We start from the raw sequence: 23,834 nt of genomic DNA, 5'->3' as shown, positions 1-23,834 counted from the left end.
AGGCCAGTGGGCAGACTGCAACAGGCCTGCTCGAGCCATCCTGCTATTTATACAAATCTCGGGCCGAGCAGGGCCTGATGGGAGGAAGGAACTGCGCTACAATCTGCTCTTCTGCTGGGCTCTGCCTGCTGGAGCTTCCCCCTACACGTGGGACAGGCAGCTCTGCAGATGCTCAGAGCTTCCGGGGGGCTGGGGGGTTGGGGCTGGGCCAGGGCCTGCCTTCTCACCCTCGCTTAGCGGGGCTTCCCAGAACTGACCCAACCCCTGCCCTCTTGCATGCAACTCATACTTAGCTGGCAGGGGAGAATCTAATCTCAAGGGCAGATCTCCCAGGGTGAGGCTTACCCATTGCACATCGGATTTGCTGACCCCTGCTATGTTCCCAAATGCGGGATACACGACTGCATTATTTCTGGTAGTGGGGGACTTTGTTCGCGCTCTCCCCCTGATTTATTGGTGAAAGAAAAGGTAAAGTGTGCACTAGGCCTGCTAGGTTGCATACTTTAAGATTGTGCTCACATTGCGTTTCTTCAATTAGGTTCACCTTTGGGTGATCACTTTTCCACATTTTATCTGTTGAATTATGCTTCTTTCATCACCACAGAAGTAATGTGTATTACAGAGATAAGCTGCCATATGTATTGGGCACACTGCACATGCTCAGGCAGCATCAATCATGCTTTGTACAGGACAATGCTGGCCTAAATAAATCAGCCAGCATAGACATGTTGCTACAGGGGCATATTTTGGGTACAACCAGCATGACAATGTGACAATCAGTGACAGTGCTGTCTTACACTGTGGACACATTGATCATTAAAATGTGTTGTGTTGTAAAATGTTCTTTTCTGCTGTTGGTGACATGGAATTTTCATGTTCCCCTTTAGAACTGATTGTAAACTAATGGTTTTTTGGTCACCTTTTCTGCTGTAAAATGCACCATTTCAACCCCATATTTGAAAATAAATTCTTGGGGGGGGACACCCCCCCAAACCCTCCCTAGAACCTTGTAGCTCCCTCGCTACGCTCGGTCGCCTCCACTATTTCAGGAAAATATTAACACATAGACACTGAAAGAAATCACAAGCAACTAACCTTTGATCACTGCCCATGACACCAAAAGCTATCTTTGGGACTGCATGGCTATCACTGCCTGTGATGCTATTGTGTCAAAGGTCACAAATATCGCTTTTTAATATACTGCTTTGGGTGAGGTTGTTGACTTTTGGCTCGCTGGCCCACTGGGTGACAAAAGTTAATGCTTCGGCCCCACATTCAAAAAGGTTGGACAAGCCTGCTCTAGACACTATCGCACCTCAAAAAATGTGCAAGGGTAAGCCGACTGGTCATCTGAACACATGGTCCACCCCCAAACTCAAAGACCTAAGGAAATACGAAACTATCTTGAAAAATAACCCATCTACCCTCAACAGGGAGATCCTCTTAAAAATCACTGCTAACTATAAAGATGAAATTCTCATAGCTAAATGTGGCACATATAATGAACGGACTGATAAAGCCAGTTCTAGTACAAGAGAACTCTTTACTATCCTCAGAGAACTCGAATCAACCACCCCCTACAGATCTTTGCTCCAAGGACCAAACCTGGTGCACCAAAATACAGGAGGCCATGGCTAATAAAATTACACTGCTCCAAAAGAAAATCATTGAAAAAAAACTTAACTTGCCACCGCAAAGACATCACCCAAAAACAATGCATCAACATTCCTAACTCTACTCAATGATTTAAATTTATGCCAGTATTGCCCCAAGAGGTGATAAAAATTATAGCTTCTCTCAAACCATCAAACTGCCAAGGGGATTCATGCCCAGCCTCTGTAATCCTCGCTCCCTTCATCACATCGCTTATTAATGGCTCCTTCCGTACTTGCACTGTACCTACTAACTTGAAGAATTCATGGGTGCTTCCTCTCCTAAAAAAAACATCTCTCGACCCCAATATACCTACAAATTTTAGACCTATCACCACAGTCCCAGTCTTGTTGAAGATTATAGACAAAGCAGCCTATAATCAAATACAACATTTCCTGATGTCAAACAAACTACCAGGGCTCCATCAATCAGGCATCAGGCCACAACACGGCACTGAAACAGCCTTGATTGACCTTAAAATACAAATTGACGACCTCAAAGATAAAGGAAACTCAACCCTCTTGCTCCTGCTGGCTCTGTCAGCTGCCTTTGACTTGGTTGACCACAAGATCCTATGCAATCACCTCTCCACAACGGCACACTTATCACCAGTAGCAACAGCATGGATCAAGTCCTTCTTAAGTAATAGGTTGTTGAGAGTGTTCTCGACATCGGCCGCAGCAAACCCTATCCCCATAACATGCAGAGTCCCTCAAGGATCATGTGTATCACCCACCATGTACAATGCATTTACCAAACCATTGTTTGATGACTTGGATCATCTGGGTGTCACCTACACGAACTATGCAGATAACACCCAGATCCTCATCCCTCTGACAGGTGACTATGAAAAGGACTTAGCCCTGATAAACAGAATCTACCTTATCATTCAGGCATGGATGGCCACACATGGTCTCTGCCTGAATGACGAGAAAACGGAGCTACTCCTCCAAGCCACCCCTACCAATATTACTAGACTGGGTGACCAATACAGATCTTTTAATATTGATGGAAATATCATTAAGAATCCTCATTAAGCATGGACAAACAGGTCAGCGCTACAGCTTCTGCAACTGCATATCCATGCAAGCTCATTTGGGCCTGTAAACCTTTCCTTTATGCTAAAAGCTGCATCACTCTGGCCAGAGGCTTAGCCTTATCCAAAATCGACTACTGCTATGAGCTATATCTAGGGGCCAATAAACACATAACTATGAAACTGCAGATCCTGCAGAATAACACTCTCAGGACAGCCTTGAGCATTCCTTGTAGACAACACATCTCCACTATAAGAAGGGATAATAATTGGCTCTCCATCAAAGAAATAATTTAACTAAAAACAGCATCTTTAACCATCTTTAACAATATCTCACAGATACCTTCTCTATGAAACACTGTGCCCGACTTACCAGATCCGCCAACTCTGGATGCCTACAAGTCCCTAGATACAAACTTAAAAAAGCAGGCGGCAGCAGCTTCCCGGTCCTAGCTGCCCAACTTTGGAACTCTCTCCCCTCTACTCTAAGAACCAATCAATCCTTCCACAGCTTTAGAAATGCTATGAAGAACTGGCTCATCACTAATGATGCTCCTTATTAGCTTCACCATCCCTCCCCCTTCTAAACTTTGCTCAGCATCTCTGAATGCCTCACACATCCTGTTGCCCCCTTACCTGTACAAAGTATCATTTGTTATATATATTATATGATATGATATTTTATTTGTATCGCGCTCATACACAAGTGTTTCAGAGCGCGATAAGGCAAGGGAGGGGAACAGGGGAGAAACACAGCAACAATCTTACCAGGCCCAGTGACATATACTGTTAATCACTGTGACGTGTAAATCACTACCTTACTGTGCTTATTTCTTACTGTGTATCATGTACATATGTTATATATTCTGTATTATCGTATACATATGTTATATATTCTGTACTGCCTTGTTATTGTCAATGTGTGTAACTATGAAACTGCATTTTCTTGTAATGCGCCCAGATACCCAAGGGTGAGGCGCGCACTATAAATAAACAAACATATCCCACAAACCAGCTTCTACAGATCTACAGGCAAGTAGTTACTAACGGATGCAGATTCTGATGATATGATATGATATGATATGATATGATATGGCATTTATAATGTGCCTATACACAAGTGTTTCAAGGCGCGACGAGGCAAGGGAGGGTGAACAAAGGGAGGACAGACAACAATCCCAGGCCAGGTGTCATTCAGATTGCGAAAGTGCAAAGGATGGGGGAAGGGGAAAGTGCATGGGGAAAGGGGGTGGCACAGTGCAGTACACGGGCATAGAATAATAACATAAGTAAGTAACGGCCAGAAGGTGGCAAGTGCAAGGTGTGTGCAGACAACAGGTGTCAAGTGATGGTAGTGGGACTGTAGGGATTCAGAAACATTCCCCAAGTGCAGGGGTTGCCAGGCAGGCAGTGCAGGTGGGAGTGACTGGAGGGGGAGGGGTCTTGGCCCGAGAACAGAGGGTGGCCAGGTAATCAGCGCAGATTCCGTTTCAGCCAGGAGGTCAGCAGGGAAGAGGAGGAGAAAAGGCAGAAGCCAATATAAAGGTTTTGAGGTGCTTCCGGAACCTGAGATGGTTCTCCTCAAGTTTCAGGGAGGCAGAGAGGCTGTTCCAGAGGGAGGCCCCAGCCGAAGAAAGAGATCTACCACCATGTTCCAGAGGCAGGCCCCAGCCGAAGAAAAATACCAACTTGTTGCATGGAGAAGCGACTGACCCTAAGGGAGTTGGAGGCGGATGAGCGAAGAGCTCGAAAGGGAAGATATTTAGGAAGAGAGAGTTGAAGGTATTGGGGCCCCAGAAGGCCTTGTTGACAAAGCAGAGGGTTTGAACTTGATCCACGCAGCCATTGGGAGCCAGTGCAGAGATTTCAATCCTGGAGAGATACAATCCCTGGGCTTGAGGCTAAGGATCAGTCTTGCAGTCCTGTTCTGGATGAGTTGAAGAGGGCGGAGAGTAGAGGCAGGCAGATTTAGAAAGAGGCTGTTGCAGTAGTCTAGCCTAGAGAGAACCAGAACTCTGGAGACAGTGAGCTTCTGGGGGAAGGAGAGGAAAGGTAGAATACCTCTGAGGAGGTGCAACTGGTAGTGTGACTTCTTAGAGATGTCTGAGATGTGAGGAGAGAAGGTGAGTGTGGAGTCGAAGATGACCCCGAGGTTTTTCGCCTCGCTGGTCGGAGCAGGTGGAGGGCCAGGTGAGGCCGGCCAGAATGCGACAGGAAAGGAGGGAGCTGGCATACTGATGAGGGGAATCACCACTCCTGGATAGCAGACAGACAGTCAGTGAGGAGAAACAGTGAAGAGGTGGCCGAAGGTAACCTGAACATGAGCTGAGTGTCATCAGCATAGCACTGAAAGTTGGGGCAGAGAGCAGAAATGCGGTGAGCAAGAACTGCCAGGTATAGATTGAAAAGCCAGGGAGAGAGGTTAGACCTCTGGGGGACACCACAGGTAGAGAAAAAGATAGCAGAGAGGAAGGACCCAAGTTGGACCTGGGAGGGTCGGTCCGAGAGGAAGGAGGTCAGCCATGCCGGGCCTGACCGGTGATACCCAGGTTATCACGTAGACATTTGAGCAGGAGGGCATGGTTGACCGTGTCAAAGGCAGAAGAGCGATGAAGCAGGATGAGGACACAGGGGGTGTTAGAATCAAGGTTGGAGAGCAGGTCTTTGCGGATGTTCAGGAGAGCATTTTCCGTGCTTCTGGCAGCTCTGAAGTCAGACTGATGGTCATGGAGGCAACCAACAGACAAAAGAGAGGTGAAAAAGATGCTCAAGCATGTCATAATGTTTTTCCTGGGGCTGACTGAAGTAAGGACCAAACATATGAGCAACTTGATTGCGGATAGACAATCACTGGATGCCGAAGAAATGTGGACTTTTCTCCTTAAAGGGGAAAACCAGGGCTCAAGTCGAGGGTACACACGGGGGGACGGAGTCCCCCCACTTTATTCAGAGGGTGGACTCAGTACGCCCAGCTAAAATGAGGAACATCGAATGCGCTCTTTGAATCTAAGCCAAACTCGGGGATCAAACCGCAGTAGTCGGGATTGTAGGCCAGACACTTCACCACTGCACTATATAACCTGACGAAGAATAACAAACAACTAAAGGTGAAATGTCCCATTACGGTACTGCAAGTCCCATGGAAAACATTTGTATTGGTTCTTGGAGTTTAAAACATGCACACCTTTTAACGTTTTCAAAAACTCTATTAGAAGAAAATATCCTCTTTTGTGTGTGTTGATTTTTTGAAAGGCAAATGCCATTCCTCCTGTGCAATTTGGGTGGTTATGCAAAACCAATTTAATGAAATGTGCATATTTTACCTTGATATGATAATTTCTGGCCACATCTCATCCCATTCGTTTGTTGATGAGTCCCCCCCACTTTAATTTTTAGGACTTGACCCCTGGGGAAAACTTTACGGCCACATTCTGTCTGATAACATTTCTAAAGGTGTATGAAAGGAACTTGTAATGCATTCTAGCTCCCAGGAGCTGGAACAGAAATTATTTTTATTAGGAACGGATACGAATGTAATAAAGAAAAAGTGTATGTATGATAAAGGTTTGATATAAACCAAGAAATCATTAAATAAATGTCTTTTTTTTAAAGCTTGTGCAGTTCGACTTGTCAGTCTTGTGCTTGTCCCTGGTTGTGAAGGGCAAGATCTCTAAGCGTAGATAGATGAGATGTCACCTCACCTGTGTACTCTGACATGGGGTTACCTGACTGTTCTTCCCATTCTTCTTTTGCTATGTCAAGCAGAGTACAGGGTTGTCGTCCGAACGAAAGCTCAAAAGGTGAAAATCCGGTGCATGACTGTGCAGTGTGCCTTAATACCATTAATAGTAACAGTAATATTTTGTCCCAATTTTTCCCAGCGTGTTACATTTCCCTTTTTTTAGCGTCTGCTTGATTCTTTTCACCAAACCGTCTATTTGTTGATGGTAAACTGACATATGTAGTTGTTCACATTCATAAGATCACACACTTGTTTCATCACGGTAGACATAAAATTGATCCCTTGATCAGATATAATCTCTTTCGATATCCCTACTCTGGAAAAAACAGTATTAGCACGTCACAGACGAGTCTTGCTGAAATGCCCCTCAGGATAACGGGTTGCGTGATCTAACACAACTAGTATTTACTTGTACCCTATGCTGGTTGACTCACTGGGCCCCATTATATCAATTTCTATGCGCTTGAAGGGTTCTCAGGTGAGGGGCATCTTCTGGAGTGGTGCTTTTGGGGGAATATATGCACTATTCCTTTCACACACAGGACAGTTCTTATAAACCCTCATCACTTATCCATAAATTCCAGGCCAAAAGAAGCGCTTCAATACATTATTTGGGGTATTTTTAGCAGTTCGGTGCTCTCCTACAGCATGTTCACGTGCAAGTTTCAGAAGGTCATCTCGATATGATCATGGTACTAACGGTTGTTCCTTCATTTGGCCATCAGAACCCCTACTGTCTATGATGCTTACTATGGTGAGGTCCTGAAGGCCATGGCCTGATCTCTCTTACTCCCGCTGGGGTTTTCTAGGTGAAACCTAGCCTGACATCCCACAAAATGGATGATCTTCATAATGTGGCTTTTAGGCCCCAACAGAGCGACGGATATGGCCTGTAGCAGCTCGCCAGCCCAAGCCATTGCAAGCCCTGAGCAAAGCGAGGGCCTCGGCAAGGGCTTTGGGCTGTTACCAGTCATCCCAGCCCTCCGTGCCAGGGCGTGAAAGCCATTCGCACTACAGGGTTCATCCGATGTGCCAATGGCTTTTCTTTTTCCTCCCTCGGGAGATTTGTGCTGCTTGCACCACCAATCTCCCAAGGGAGGGGGGTGAACAAAGATGGCCACTGCCATAGGGAAAAGGGACAGTTCCATGTGTTAATATCCCCGCAAAAATATCGCCATACAAAAATACTGCCTTATTTTTACGGCGATATTAAGGCACGGAACCTGCGGGGGACACCCCCGCAAACCCCACATTCTTTTTAAAGGAGCGGGGGACGCCGCCACAACTCCCGCTCCCAAAAACCCCCAAAATGATCCCCCCAAAAATATTGCCTATGGCCATTCCAGACGACCATATATACAGCAATATTTCTGGTGGGGATAATATGTAGTGATACCAAAGGGACTAAGTCCCTTTTCCATTTCTATGGTGACGGCCAGCGCAGGAGGTGCTCAAAGCTCTGGTCCCGCAGATAAGTGTGGAGAGAGAGACAACGGGGAGGGGGGTGAGTGTTTCGAACGAAATCTCATTGTCTAATGGATTATCTTCTCAGGCCTCTCCAGTGCTGGATTGTGACGTGGGTGACTGAAATATCTTGGCTTTGCCACTTATGGCCCCTGGATCCATATATTCTGTGTTGGCCATGTGTGTGTGGTGACACCTGTGTTAAGGGTGATTACACAGAGGGCGCCCATGACAAAAACATTTAATAATAAATGTTCCCCAGGACACTCCACCTTTGGGTTTAGACACAGAGGTAATATGCCTCCTTTAAATCTCTGAAGTCTTGCAGGTGGTGGGGTAAGGCCAGTAGTTTTGTGCGTGTTTTGGAAGAATTTAATCATGGCCAACCTCCTCAGAAAACCCATAAACTCATATTTTAGATCCTCTGGAATAAAGTTCCCATTCAATAGCCTTTCAATTGTCTAGCCCAAGCTCAGAAAATTCTAGATGCTGACACCCAAAAAAGCGCGAGTAGGGTTTCTGACTTTGTTATTTCTGGGGACTTCCAATCAGAGATTTTAACTCTAACAGCATTGCTCTGAAAGTCAGACTTGCGATTTTAAGCGTGCTAGCCTATAGGAGGGTGCCAAAGCTTAACATGGCTGAAAGGCCGAGCCGCCACACCTTCTTCTGCATGGAGAAGGCACAGAATGTGAAAAAGGGCAATAAGCAGTGAATGGGGCAGGAAGGGGCGGAATACCCCTTCATGGTGCAGGCCCGGGATAGGCGGACAAAGGGTTCTTTGCACCTTTGAGCATGACATCAGAGGCCCCACTGGGGTCTCTATATGTAGGGCCTACACAGGGGGAGCGGCCTCTTTACATGGTCGATCCCCTGCAGCAGGAGCAACTTTGTCCAGAAGGGAATTAAGTGCAGCTTTAAGCGAAGAAAGTAAGGTGGAGGAAGATTATGCCGCAGCCTCGTCTGCAGATCCCATCCTGCGAGGACGCACTCTGCCTGGAACGACCTGCAGGCCAAAGCACACCTCGGCTGCCGGTATTGTAATGAGTCTGCCATGGTGCAATGGGGAATTACTACCCCATTCCAAGGTTGGCGGGGCGGTAATTCCCCATGCACCATTGGCCCTTCCCCATTCCCATTTTTGCCCCATAGGGCTCAATGGGAATGGGGAAGGCGGTAATTACGGTACCGCAAATTGCGGTACCGTAATTACCTCCAAGGTCCCTTTGCGGGTCCCTACTTTAACGGCTGGTCCAGACCAGCCGTTAAGGTCGGGAGCCGCAAAGGGACCTCGTAATTAGGCGCTAAGGGGTTAACGGTGCCGCAGCCTTTTACGGCGCTGTTAACCCCTTAGCGCCAGGGTCGTCATGAGGCCCATTGTGTATAGGCGCTATATAAATAAACAATCAATTCCATTAAATCCTGAAAAGTTGCAGAATCAGCGTTCGAAGGAAAGTCTGGGTTAAAAAAAGAACTCTCGGACATCGGCAGGTGTGGCAGGCATTTTGAAAGGAAAAATGGTGGCCTAGTGCAAATGACGCAATTGTGTAGGGGGAGCGAAGTGCACAGTTAGTGCATACGAAGCACCAAGGGCGTGTGGGAACATCACAGAGACCACAGAAGTGAGGCGGCAAGAGCAGCTAGCGGGCGACAACACGCCAAGTGGTATGGGGGACCAGCTGAAGGAGGGGAGCATGGTGGCAGCACACTCTTCCTCATCAATATGAGCACAGCCCTGAGGGCACATAGATGAACAGTAAGGAGAACAGCAGGCTCTTCCCCAGCACAGTAAAGTCAGCTTAGAGAGACAAACAAATAAAGAGGATCAGAGGGCAGGAAAAGAGGCCCCCCTGGTTCAGACTTAAGTGTGCCCCCTTGATGGCAGTTGGGTTGCATTCAGTGCACTAAGGGCTAGCAGGCAGATCAAGGATTGGCCACAGCAGCACAGTAATCTTCCTCGTCACAGTGAATTAAAAACATTTTTTTTAAGTGAATCATGTGAATGGAGGCTATTTAAAGGGGCAAGGCTGGACATTTTGCAGAGCTTGAGTGCTGGGGCACCGAGAGAATGGAGCAAGAAAGGATAATGAACAGTGCGAAGGCGGACCTACTGAGGAGAATCAGAGCAGCCACAAGAGAGAAAGTCATGGACTGGCTTTTAGATCAAGCCACAGCTAAGGAGGAGAAGGAGCAAGAAGGTGTGTTGGTCCTAGACAACACAGAGGCGGAAGAGTTAATCCCGGATATGCATCTGCAGAGTGGGTGGTCACAGATCAAGGAAATGAAGGGTGAGACGATGGGGGAATATTCCGAGGTGCTAGATAGACTAGAGGCTGCCCTGAAAAGGAAATGAGCCCCCAGCAGCCAAGAAGCCTCAAAGAGTGAGGAAGTGGCCTGGGAAGGCGGCAGAAGCAAATGGTGAGAGGGAAACAACCGATGCAGAGGCAGCAGACGAATGCCCGAGTTAAAAAGCCGCTGGTGGCCGCAACGGCGGCAGCAGAACATGACGCAGTAGGTGATAAATTTGCAAAAATGGTGAAAACGCATGTCAAAAAAGCACTGCAAGGACTTAATGAAAAGTTGTGCACCAATAATGTTAATTCCTGCAGGGATAACTATGGGTTGTAAGTAGGGACAAGTGTGGAAGGCAACGCTAACATAGCACTGGAGGAAGATAGGAGGGTCTCTAAAGTGAGAAATGATCCCGCAACAATGGGAAAGGGTGCACAGGTGGAGGACAAAGATCTACCAAGTTGGTTCCTGCAGAAAAGAGGCATAGACCAAGGGAGAAAGGCTGTAGCCGTTCCTCTACCGGTAGGTTTCCCAGGGCAAGCCTGGGGGCCCGAGAGGATGGGCAACCAAGGGGAAGACAGGCAAAGAGACAAGCTTGTTTCAGAGGTACGGTCAGAAGGGTCCCAGGGTGCACACCCATGGCCACAAGAGCATGTACCCTTGGAAATAAAAGAAAATATATGGAGTAAGGTGTTTATTGATATGTTCGCAGTGTTCGAGCTGGAGCAGGTCGGGTTGGACATAGTGAAAGAGGCTAAGAAGGAGGATGCTAGGAGAGAAGGCAGGAAGAGAGTGAGGAAGGAGAGGACCATTATGAATAGGCTGTATGCCTTTAGGAGCTACACCTCCAAAATGGTTGAAAAATACCTGGGTGATGCTGCTGCGCTGATAACGTATAAGCAGCACATCAACAAGGCTCACGAGGAGTATGGGGTTGATGCATGAGGGTCTCCGGCTAAAAATGCAAATGTATCCCAACATGAATTGTGATAACTAGGACATGTTAGGGTATTTACACAAAATAATATCCAGTAATGGGCACAAGAACATTTCAGTGGGGAGCAGCAGCCATTTCGGAAGCAGTACCCGAGTTGGAGGGGCAGGAGTTATCAGAATAGCAAAAGAGGAAGGCAGCCCTTTTAGGGTGGGGGCAGTGCCTGGTCCATGGGTTTGGGATCAGGGAAAGACACCACCTGCTGGAAATTTGAATAGGGGAATTGGACCTGGGGAGCCAACTGCAAGTTCAGGCCCACAGGTAGCAAATGCGGCGGTGACCACATGACCGCCCGGTGTGGAACTAAGGAGCAACAGGTCTCTAAGCAGAGGAGCAAACAAAGCAGAAGGGAGGGGGGACCTGGGTTGATGGAAACAGCTCCAACCCCGATCAAGCTCGAGACATTGCAGCTGATGCTGAACACATATCATAACAGAAACACAGCCAAAACACTTTTAAAAGTTTTTTTTCCTGGGTTTTGGATACCGTGCCATAATGTTTTCAGCGGGTCGGCCCCCAAAGCCCTGAAATCAGCAGCTATCAAACCAAAGATAGTAGAACTCAAAATTAAAAAGTAAATAAAGCTAGGCAGGATAGAGGGGCCATTCAAAATGGCCCCATTTGAGGAATATGTAGTTTCTCCCCTAGGGGGGGTTCCAAAGAAGGACAAAAGGCAATTCAGATTAATTCACCATCTCTCATACCCTTAGGGAGCATCTGTAAACAGTGGGCTAGATTCAGACCAGTTTTCAGTGGGGTACACATATTTTGATGAGGCACTCGACCTGGTGAAGGAAGCAGGCATAGGCGCTCTACTGGCAAAAGTAGACATTGAGTCTGCATTCCTACTATTGCCAGTCCATCCAGAGACCTTCAGGTTGCTGGGGCTCCAATTTCAAGATAAGCTCTACTTTGACAAATGCATGCCTATGGGCTGCGCTATCTCGTGCCACTACTTCGAGCTATTCAATACCTTCATTGAGTGGGCAGGGTGGAAGAAATATTCAGGGCAAAGGTGGCACACTACTTGGAGGATTTTCTGTTTGTGGAGGAGGAATGTGAAGACGGATGCGAGGCAGCACTAAGCGCCTTCGAGCAATTGCCAGATCAGTTAGGCATCCACTGGCAAAAGATGAAACGGTTAGGCCAACAACAAACCTGACATTCCTGTGTACCGAAATCGACACCATTGAGAGTCTCTGCAGGCTGCCCGCAGAGAAGCTAGAGCAGTTTAAGAAGGCTGTGCAGGACAGGAAGAAAGAGAACGCACCCTTAGCAGAACTGCAGAAACTAATGGGGCAACTTAACTTTGCAGGAAGGGTCATTGCGGCTGGCAGGATATTTGCGAGAAGGCTTGCTCGAAAAACTGCGGTAATGGGGCAGGGGCCTCAACAAGTGCCACTTGGGAGGGGAGTGAAAAGAGACTTCCAGCTCTGGGAATGTTTTCTGCAATCCTTTAATGGGGTGTCAGTATGGAAGGATCCATGGCAGTCTACCAAAGAGATAGAGCTTTTCACAGATGCTTCAGGAGGTGTGGGATTGTGAGCCTTTTTAGTAAGAAGCTGGTGCGCAAGCACATGGCCAGGGGCGTGGAAGGAGGAGAGGCTAACAGGAAACATAATGTTCCTGGAGCAGTTTCCCATTGCAGTTAGCTTCTACATCTGGCAGGAGAGGTTGGCGATTAAGAAGATCGATCACGCTGTGGTGCGATAACCAAACAGTAGTGCAGGTGGTGAATAGCAGTGCATTGAATTACCCAATGATACTTGCGCTGCTGCGTTTTTTTACACTTACCTGGCTGAGACTGAACACAGAGATAAGGGTGAGGCATATTCTCAGTGTGCAGAACAGCACAGATAATGCTTTATCTCGTTTGCAGTGACAGAGATTCAGGCAGCTCGCACCGGGGGCAGAAGAGGAGATGTCACTAATGCCGGAGTGGCACTGTGGGGTAGCGAGAATGTTCTAATGACACTTGTGGAGAATGTATTGGCCCCAGGTACATTGCAGCGTTACAAGGGTTGCTTTGAAAATGTCCTAGCAATAATGAAACCCATTAGAATAATTGAAGATCAGGACGTGGACAAATTGATAAAGGAGGCCTCCAAGGCAAAGAAGAGCATGGCATGGGTAACAAAGACCTTGGCAGCAGTGGCATTCTTCAGCAGGACCAGAGGGGTCAAAGACCCCACAAAAGGAGAGGTTATAATTGCGGCCTTGAAAGGCTGGGGGAGGTGGGTAAGTAGGGAGCCAGATCAGAGATGCTCCATTACTTTCCAGGATCTGGCAGGAATGATGAGCAAAACCACACTCGTATGTGAAGGTGAATACGAGATGAAACTCTTCAGAGCAGCATTCCGCTTTGTGTTTCTTGAGGCCTTTATTGTTAGCAAGCTTGCTTCGGCAAACAAGGCAGGTGATGGCTAAAGGGGCTTCGGGGAGGCTGATGTCAAATTGCAAGAGGTGGCCATATTACTGAGAAGGTCAAAGACGGACTAGGCAGATAAAGGGCAATGGGTCCAGCTGTGCTGAATATGAGATATCATCTGCTGCCCAATATTTCTGCTGAGCAATTTTCTGTCCGTTAGACCCAGGGGCGCAAGGAATCTGTTGGTTCACATTAACGGACTGCCTCTAGCAGTGTTTCAGTTCCGAGCAGTGATGGGCATGATGTTGAGAAGAGTGCGTAGAGACCCAAAGTAGTACAGCACCCACTCATTCAGAATAGGAGTAGCCACCACGGCAGCAGGAGCCGGGGCAAGCGCCCAGGGGATTAAGGAGAGCGGGCGATGAAGATTGGTGGCCTATAGAAAGTACATTAGAGCCGAAAGGATGTAGAACCCGCCAATTATGGATGTATATATTTTTCTCTCCCTGTGCTAGAGGACGCCACGTTTAGCAGAAAGGTAGCATGGCTGATTGGCCACTCTTTCGCAGTGAAAGCAGCGGAATGGGCGAACATCAAGATGATTGGAAGAAAGAGAGCCTTGTGAAAAAACAACATTCATTGGTTTGGTAAGGAAGGCATGAGATAGGATGAACTGTACAGAACAATGGGGAGATTGACCAAGGAGAAAGCTTCCCCTGACATAATGATAATTCAACTAGGCGGAAATGACTTGGCCCAACTGGGCAGAGGGCAACTGCTGAAAGAAATGTGCTGCACATTGTGGGCATTGAGCAAGGACCTGGGGGCTTGCGAGTTGATTAGGTCTGAAATGATTTCTAGGTTTGCTTGGAAAGGGGATAATTCAAACTGAGCAGTGGAGAAGTCGAGGAAGAAGTTGAACAGCGCAATGGCAAACTTCTGCAGGGAGGCTAGTTTTTCAAAGAGCAGGCACTGACTGCTAAACCTATGAGTGCCCGGGTATTATGAGAAGGACGGGTCAGCTGTCAGACATTGGTTGGGATCTCTTTTTGATGAACCTGGAGGATGCCCTAAAAGGGCGAGACTGCGAATGATAAGCAATTTTCACACTGATGGGGGGCAAAGGGGCAAAATACCCTTTTTGCTGTGGTGGTAACTCAGGCAGTCGAGCAGTGCCAAAACGAACCTCCTGATGGAGGGTAAAGAGGTCCAAGAGTAAATTACCCCCTGTTAGCCTAGTATGGTGGGGGGGCAAGGTCAAAAAGTAGGTGCACCCCCTGTGGTCATCAGGTTCCAGCCTGGTCTGGTAGAAGGGAAAGCACAACGGCGCTCCCCGTAGCCCATCAGCGGCAGCTGCCAATGTGTTTGGCATGGAGCGGGAGGCTCCGGGACGTTTGGGGAGTGAGGCCTAAGCATGCTGGTAAAAGAATGGATAAGGAGAAAAGGGAGCTGACTGTAAATAAAGAGATAAAAGGTAAAAGGCTGTGCAGATGAGGAAAAAGAATAAAGAAAACGTTGCTGCCGATGTTCTGGGGTTGTTACAGTTATTAAGAATATTCATGTGTTGGTTTGAATTTATAGTGTGAAATATCTAAGAATAAACTGTGGCCTTGTTCTGCCACAATAAGAAGAGCTGCTCTGGCCTCAGTTATTTAGCCAAAGTGGGCTACAGTGGGATTATTTGTATGTACCTTGTTGGGTGGGGGGCGAACAGTACAGTATTATGTTTTTGTTTCTGGTGATCAATGGGACCTCTTTTCTGAGTTCGTAATTAATGGAAGGGTTGAGAGCAGCCATTACCCCTTGTCTGTTGCCATTAGATTGAGCCAAGAAATGGGTTTTGATCTCTGATCTCGGCTAACGCACGTAAACAATTAAAATTGGCAACGGTAATCGAACGAGGTCAAAAACCTGCCATATTTGAGTGTATAATGAATGATCTAAAATCGATCTGTGCCAATGAGAGCACCCCTTTTTCTGTGATGACCAATTTCGATAATACTAAGTCGATCCTTGTCCCTTTGTAACGGTACCATCAGATCTGAATAGAAGGTGTATCGCCATGCATTCTTGGTATGACAGCGATTGCCACGCAGCCAAGAAAAACATTATAACGTGTGTTAAATCTAGAATAAGTGTTGAAAAGGGTGAACGGCGAGCCCTGAGAGTAGGCTATTAGGAACTAATGGCCTTTTAAAAAAAAGAGCTTTCTTGTGTGAAAAATGGTCAGCCGTATATTGGGCTTTAGAATAGGGGGATAATATCCTTTTTTGGAGGATGGTGGCAGGTAAGATGAGGAAAGGATCCCAGGAGCAGCAATGTTGTATTTTGCTCGACGAGTGGGAGTCCCATTGTGCACATTTGTATAAGTTGCATCCGGGAGAAGAATTGTATGACTGCAAGAAGGCTCAAGCTGATGAGGCGAAAGGATATCATGTACATCCGAGTATGCTTGAAGGCGGCTGGCCCTGAGTTAGATGGAGAATGGAAAGGCGGCTGGCCCTGAGTTAGATGAAGAATGGAAAGGCGGCTGGCCCTGAGTTAGATGAAGAATGGAAAGGCGGCTGGCCCTGAGTTAGATGAAGAATGGAAAGGCGGCTGGCCCTGAGTTAGATGAAGAATGGAAAGGCGGCTGGCCCTGAGTTAGATGAAGAATGGAAAGGCGGCTGGCCCTGAGTTAGATGAAGAATGGAAAGGCGGCTGGCCCTGAGTTAGATGAAGAATGGAAAGGCGGCTGGCCCTGAGTTAGATGAAGAATGGAAAGGCGGCTGGCCCTGAGTTAGATGAAGAATGGAAAGGCGGCTGGCCCTGAGTTAGATGAAGAATGGAAAGGCGGCTGGCCCTGAGTTAGATGAAGAATGGAAAGGCGGCTGGCCCTGAGTTAGATGAAGAATGGAAAGGCGGCTGGCCCTGAGTTACATGAAGAATGGAAAGGCGGCTGGCCCTGAGTTAGATGAAGAATGGAAAGGCGGCTGGCCCTGAGTTAGATGAAGAATGGAAAGGCGGCTGGCCCTGAGTTAGATGAAGAATGGAAAAGCGGCTGGCCCTGAGTTACATGAAGAATGGAAAAGCGGCTGGCCCTGAGTTAGATGAAGAATGGAAAGGCGGCTGGCCCTGAGTTAGATGAAGAATGGAAAAGCGGATGGCCCTGAGTTAGATGAAGAATGGAAAGGCGGCTGGCCCTGAGTTAGATGAAGAATGGAAAGGCGGCTGGCCCTGAGTTAGATGAAGAATGGAAAGGCGGCTGGCCCTGAGTTAGATGAAGAATGGAAAGGCGGCTGGCCCTGAGTTAGATGAAGAATGGAAAGGCGGCTGGCCCTGAGTTAGATGAAGAATGGAAAAGCGGCTGGCCCTGAGTTAGATGAAGAATGGAAAGGCGGCTGGCCCTGAGTTAGATGAAGAATGGAAAGGCGGCTGGCCCTGAGTTAGATGAAGAATGGAAAGGCGGCTGGCCCAGAGTTAGATGAAGAATGGAAAGGCGGCTGGCCCTGAGTTAGATGAAGAATGGAAAAGCGGCTGGCCCTGAGTTAGATGAAGAATGGAAAGGCGGCTGGCCCTGAGTTAGATGAAGAATGGAAAGGCGGCTGGCCCTGAGTTAGATGAAGAATGGAAAGGCGGCTGGCCCTGAGTTAGATGAAAAATGGAAAGGCGGCTGGCCCTGAGTTAGATGAAGAATGGAAAGGCGGCTGGCCCTGAGTTAGATGAAGAATGGAAAGGCGGCTGGCCCTGAGTTAGATGAAGAATGGAAAGGCGGCTGGCCCTGAGTTAGATGAAGAATGGAAAGGCGGCTGGCCCTGAGTTAGATGAAGAATGGAAAGGCGGCTGGCCCTGAGTTAGATGAAGAATGGAAAAGCGGCTGGCCCTGAGTTAGATGAAGAATGGAAAGGCGGCTGGCCCTGAGTTAGATGAAGAATGGAAAGGCGGCTGGCCCTGAGTTAGATGAAGAATGGAAAGGCGGCTGGCCCTGAGTTAGATGAAGAATGGAAAGGCGGCTGGCCCTGAGTTAGATGAAGAATGGAAAGGCGGCTGGCCCTGAGTTAGATGAAGAATGGAAAGGCGGCTGGCCCTGAGTTAGATGAAGAATGGAAAGGCGGCTGGCCCTGAGTTAGATGAAGAATGGAAAGGCGGCTGGCCCTGAGTTAGATGAAGAATGGAAAGGCGGCTGGCCCTGAGTTAGATGAAGAATGGAAAGGCGGCTGGCCCTGATTGGATTCCTGTAGAGTTTTATAAAGAAGAGGTGACTGTGTGGGTCCCGGTCCCATGTAGAGTTTTTAACACCATTCTGTCTACAGGTAAAATCCTTCCTGCCTGGCGTCAGGCTGTAATTATCCCTGTTTAAAAAGCGTTGCAGGGATCCATTTCTGAACTACCGTCCTATTTCTTTGCTAGATGAGGCTGGGAAAATCTTTGCGAAGTTCATACTCGGCCATTTACAGTTGTGGTCAGATGCCAGCCAATTAGTTAGCATTCACCAAGCAGGCTTTAGGAAGAACAAAGTCAACCGATGTTTCCCCTTGTTCCTTTTAATACAAAAATATGTAACCCTATTCAAGATGAAGTTATATGTTACATTTCTAGATCTTAAAACTGCTTTTGATTCTGTGTGAAGGGCTACCTTGTGGCGTATACTTGAAGCGTGTAAAGCTCCCCCGAGGATAATCTCTATAATATTCTTTCTGTATTCTCAAAGCGAGGCGAAAGTTCACTTTGGCGCAGACGGGGAATGTACAAAAGCATTCAAGGTAAGCAGGGGAGTGAGGCAGGGATGTTCCCTTGCTTCCCTGCTCTTTAATATATACATATGTCTTGCTAAAAGTGTGCAAGATTACCGAAAAATGGGTTCAGTAAAATACCCAGCGCTTTTCTACGCTGATGATGCATTAATATTATCAACAACCCCAGCGGGTTTAAAAAGGCTTTATCAATTTTTGAGATCAAATGTTTAGAACTAAAATTGGAATTAAATGTCGAAAAATCAAAGAACATTGTTTTCCGGCCTAGCTCTCTTTGTGAGCCATGGCAGTGGAGCAGTCTCCCCTGCTCTCAGCCTATTTCACAAACAATCTAGTCCAGCAGCAGCTTATGGGGCTGAATTATGGGGCTACACACATTTAAACACCTTACAATCATGTGAGAGAATGTTTTTTTTTTTTATTGTTACTCTTGCCCCTGCCCACGCCATCTTCTTAAATATTCCTTGAATTAGGGGTTTTACCTGTGATGACAAAGGTGAAGTTTGACCCAGTCAGATATTGGATAAGACTGTGGCGCAGGTCTAATATCTTATTGGGATGCGCTATCACACTTTCTAAGTTTAGAGGGTGGCAGAAGTTTGAAATGGCAGAGTCATGGAAAGAATGGCCTATCAAGTTGAATTTACACAATCTTTGGACAGATCCGACCTCCTGTCAGGCGGATGGAAGAGAGACAGTAAGCTTAGCCATTAACAATCAGGTAAGAAACAATCTAATCCGCGACGCCCTGAAATTGTCCACTGGCCCTGACTATATTGACAACAGACTGTTCAATGCTGGTTACCATATGCCATCCACCTGGGAATGCCACACCCTCATGGTTCATGTATCTATAAACTTTGTTTGGAAAAATGTTTCATTACGATACATGACGCAATGTTGTTCCCGTAGGATCAAGGGTGTGCAGAAAAGGCCCATTTTGGGCTGCTTTTCTTTGCAGAGTGGATTATATGGACTAGGAATCAATCAGATTTTCTTTCTCTACTCAACTTGAGAACAAACTGTGCCCCTGATTACACGTTTGGCAGTTTGTCAACTGTAAATACAGCAAAACACGTATAATGGCGTAATCCCATAGGAAAACGTTCTGTTAATCAGGCCTGTTGTGCCTATTCATGGAATTTTTAGTGCAGTGGAAAGTGACTTTGCGCTTCAAAAATACTCTTTGCACCATGAATTAGGCCCATTTAGCTCAGTGCAGAGTACTTTTGCCGTGCAACGTGTCTTTGCACGGCAAAAGTACACTTTGCATCACTCTGAATCAGGGTGTTTGTGGGCAGTGCAAAATCACTTTGCACCAGTGCTAAGTCACTTTCCACTGAGCTAAAAATTCAATGAATCAGGCCCTGGGTGTAAGTTGGCAGTGCAACGTCACTTCGCACCAGTGCTAAGTCACTTTCCACCAGGCTAAAGATTCTATGAATCAGGCCCATGTGTTTGTTGGCAGTGCAAAGTCACTTTGCGCTTTGCTAAAAATTCCATGAATGAGGCCCGTACCGCATGCAGTAAGAAAGACAATCTTTGAAGGCTCAGCATGAATCAGAGTCAGTTATTCCCCATCTAGGCGTCTTGTGGGGTTCCATGGGGCAATGCCACATTAGCACATGGGAGAGTACCACGTTTGGTAAATTCGCATGCGATAATGCTTTTGTGAGGTTATGCACTCATAAACGCAATGTTCCATTGTTGCAACTCATTTTGTCAGAGCTGTAAGTCCTGTGGTATTTGGAAATGCTGCATATTCTACTGTTACCACCAATCTCGTTATTGGGCTCCATGTATGAATGTAATCACAGAACAGGAAACGTGAAATGTCTACACTCATTGGCCCTCATTATGGGTTAGATGGTAAATCGGCGGTAGATCCGCGGATGTACCCCAAAATCATTTACTGTTACTTAGGGGGACCAGATTTTCAAAACAAAAAACCGGGATGGCCAACAACATAAAAGAGGGACTACCCCATTGCAGCCTACCAACTACCGCCCCTCCCCCAAAACGCCCCCACAACCACCCCTCAACCATATTTCCAGCACTTCTCCTTTCTATAAACTGTATATAATCTCATTTGTGCAGTTTTGTCTGTGAATCGTGGCATGTTAATTCAGAACGAGCGTGAGCTCAAATTGATATTACAAGGCTTTCCGTACAATAATGTCCACGGCAGTCTCTGTGGCACAGTCACTAAGTGTTCTGACTTGTACCTGCGAGATTGTGGGTTCGAGGCAAACCGCCAACTTCAAAATTGTGAAAGTGTTAAGAAAAATAATTACGGTTTTAATTACCGTAGCCCCCCAAACATGCAAACCCCGGACGTGGTTTCAAAAATGAAAAAACTCCCGGGACCCCGGGAAAACCCGGACGTCTGGTCACCCTACCGTTACTGCCATCGCGCCTGCGGCATTATGATAGGATTGCAGTGGGTCCATAGAGCTCCTTGGGGATTTTAGGATGATTTACCACAGGCGGTAGTACCACGTGCTGAGTCCACCAAGTGTTGGCTTTGAAGTCGATGATTTACCTCATGCAAGGGGTAAATCCTCCTCTTCAATGCCATACTTGGAATTCGGCGCTGCTATCATAGCGGCAGAGATTGCGTTACAGCCAAATAAAGTGGTGGTAACGTAATTAACACACTTTTTTTTAGCACACTGCCAACCAAACTCATAATAAGGGCCATTGCCTAAAATGCACGACATACGTTTTGCTAGCCTGGCTTTAGAATGTACCATAAACGTATGGTTGGTAAGAGAGCTCAGCGGGTTGAGCGGTTGCTGCTGCAATCTCTGCATGATCTGCAGGTTGCTGATTCAAATCCTGATTAAAGACTACCAATTTCATTTGGTTGGAATTGTAGGTACAGTTTTCTTTGCACAGCTCCTTGGCAAAAGCGCTACACAAATACAATATCATTCCATTATTATTTTTACGGAAGGTCTTCACAAAGACAAGCACTGGACGTTTTGTTGTATGTTTGACCATGAGCACACATTTCGGGTTTCGAAGTCTAGATTACAGATCAGTCTGCGATGCACTTGTCCACGTGTCTTCTCATGTGTCGTTTTTTCAATGTGCGTTCACGTGTGGCGTACAATTATATTCTTTTGGAGATATGCTATGAACGGTACAATACATTTTATCACTTGAATCAGACATCACTGAAGGATAAGGAACTATATTATTTGAGCTTCTCTTTCCCCACCTTCAATGGAAGACTACAAGTCCCATGATGCTATTTGTTATGACGTACAAAATGCCGCGTGTAAGTATTTAAATATAAGACACAAAAAAGATTGTGTGTTAGTCTTCTCATGCTCGTGCAACATTGACATTGCCCTGCTGAAAGGTTGTTATTGGGCTTTATTTGGGCTACTGTTCACGCCCAGTTGCGCTTTCGGTGGCTATGTATATTGTCATCAGGTCAGCTGTGCACCGGGCTTCTAAGGAGGGACACAGGGTACTTTGCTGTGCCAGCATGGGCAGAAAGGCAACAGAGCCCGCCTGCCTAGGAAAGCCTGTGGGGAGACAGCTAAGGGGGTGGGGGAAAGCGGTGCGGCGGTGAAGGCTTTTTTTATTTTATTTTCCTGGTGCTGCTGGCATTGATGGCATTGTTTGTTTCTCAGAGTTATGCTGCCTTAAGTGGTGCGTCTGCTTTCTCTGTCGCAGCGACAGGTTCTAGCAAAACCACACCTTTAAAAGGATGCGGATATGTCAAGGGACATCACTTGTTTCTTTAAGGTGTAAAAGTAGTGCTTTTGCTAGAAACGGTCTCTGTAGCAGGGGAACAGTAGGAGACACTGCAGCGCCAGTTTTTTTGCACAGTGATGGCGGGTACTTCATGGCTGCTCGCCTGCTCCACACCAATCGCTGCACCAACTAGAATGTGGGTGATGTTTGTTGGCGTGGACAATGGCAGAATTCCACTCCACTTTGATCACTCTATCAAAATTAGGCCCTACCGGCCTGATTCTAAGGTAAAGGCAAAAAAACGAAAGTGCTGTTCCTTATAGGAACGACACTTTTCTAACTTGCACCAGATTCATTCATTTGACATAAGAAAGTGGTAATTTGGTATATATATTCCGAAACTTCGTTCACCAGTCCATGTTCTCACTTTACGCCTGGGTAATGCTCCTAGTGACTACAACAACTGCAGAGCCGCCAGTGCGAGCTCATTCTAGTAGCTCAGTGATATGGCAACGCATGAGATGGCCTTTCCACACTGAATTGTTAAGAGTAAAAACAGGTGGGTAGGATAATGTCTTCAAAAGAATTACATCAGTCGGCCACAGGATGGCAGTACAGTACATTCTAAAAAGAAATACCACACGCGAATGTAGGCATCTATTTATGCTGCCAGACCAGTGCACAATAAGTGAAAAACAAAGGCTCTTTTGGCCATTGGGCATGCAGATCAAGTATGCTTTCATTCCAGGTTGACCACTGTTCTATTTTACAGAAAGTACTACCCAGGATCTGCAGGTTCAGCTACACTTTCGGTAATATAGAAAGGTGTGGGCATGTTCCTGGCGCTGCTCCGCGCAAGCAAAGCCTTCTGTGCTCCGCCTGCACCAACTTTAGGAGGATTCACATCCTTGACGGCGCGACCTCCTGCCACTCCTCCCATCACCCTGGTGCCAATTCTGAGCTCGTGATAAAAGTTGGAAAGCAGACATTCTTCCGTCAACTTTCCAGCACCACCATTCTGGAGGTGGGTGGAAGGATTGGAGGGGCGATGTCGGAGAGACGTCCTGCCTTCCCGCAGCAAAAGCTGCTTAAGTATCTCGTTGCGGGACAAACATGTGCTCCAGTGGCACCATGAGAATTTCTTTAAAGACTTCCACTTTTCTAATTTACAAAAGCGTCCTTAAGCTTTCAGCAATTTAGAAAAGGGGTGCTGCAGTCTGGGAAATGTTATTTTTATGAAGGGAAAACATGAGCAGTGAAGGTGGAAGTACTCCTCCTTCATGAGAAAACACGTTCATATTTTTGCATGCACCTCAGAACTGGACCCTTAAAAGATCTGAAGAAGAACCTATGGTGGTACTTTAAAAAAAATCATCTATTTTGTCAATGTGTTAACATGGAAACGGATGGTGGCAAGTCAAGAACAGCAATAAACACAAGTAGTGTGATCACCTTCATAACCTAGATGCATCTGAACCCAAGTACCTAGGGCCCTTTAAGACGAAGTAGCAATACTTTGAGATAGATGGGGATGCAGAATTTACTCAAACATCAATAATTGAACTGACTCAGGAAGTTGTCAAAAGTTAGTCTGATTTATTTGCAATTATCTAAAACAGGGAGTTACAACGGACATCAATGGACGTTCGCTCGATTCCTCTCAGCGAATTGTGGGATGTATTTACCCACGCATCCAAGCCCTACCTCAAAACTGTGCAGTACTGACATGGAAAACATCATGATGGCCAGAGCTTCCCAGAAAATGCACAGGGAAATGCATGAAGAATAGGCTGCCACTCATTTTTGCCGATGTTATGGGCACAGAAGGGCACTGCCTAAAACTA

At 46.7% G+C, this 23,834-nt stretch overlaps 1 non-coding gene across 1 annotated transcript; it reads left to right on the top strand.

Annotated features, from left to right (window-relative positions):
* Positions 1-285: 285 nt before the first annotated feature.
* On the top strand, positions 286-447 carry LOC138517247 (U1 spliceosomal RNA). Its single transcript, XR_011282457.1, has one exon. It is a non-coding gene; the product is annotated as a U1 spliceosomal RNA (small nuclear RNA).
* Positions 448-23,834: the final 23,387 nt, after the last annotated feature.

This window comes from Ambystoma mexicanum, chromosome 6q (assembly GCF_040938575.1).
Source record: "Ambystoma mexicanum isolate Mex_15411 chromosome 6q, UKY_AmexF1_1, whole genome shotgun sequence".
Lineage (NCBI taxonomy): Eukaryota > Metazoa > Chordata > Amphibia > Caudata > Ambystomatidae > Ambystoma > Ambystoma mexicanum.
Note: the sequence above shows the minus strand (reverse complement) of the source record. Positions and strands in the feature narration are given on the sequence as shown.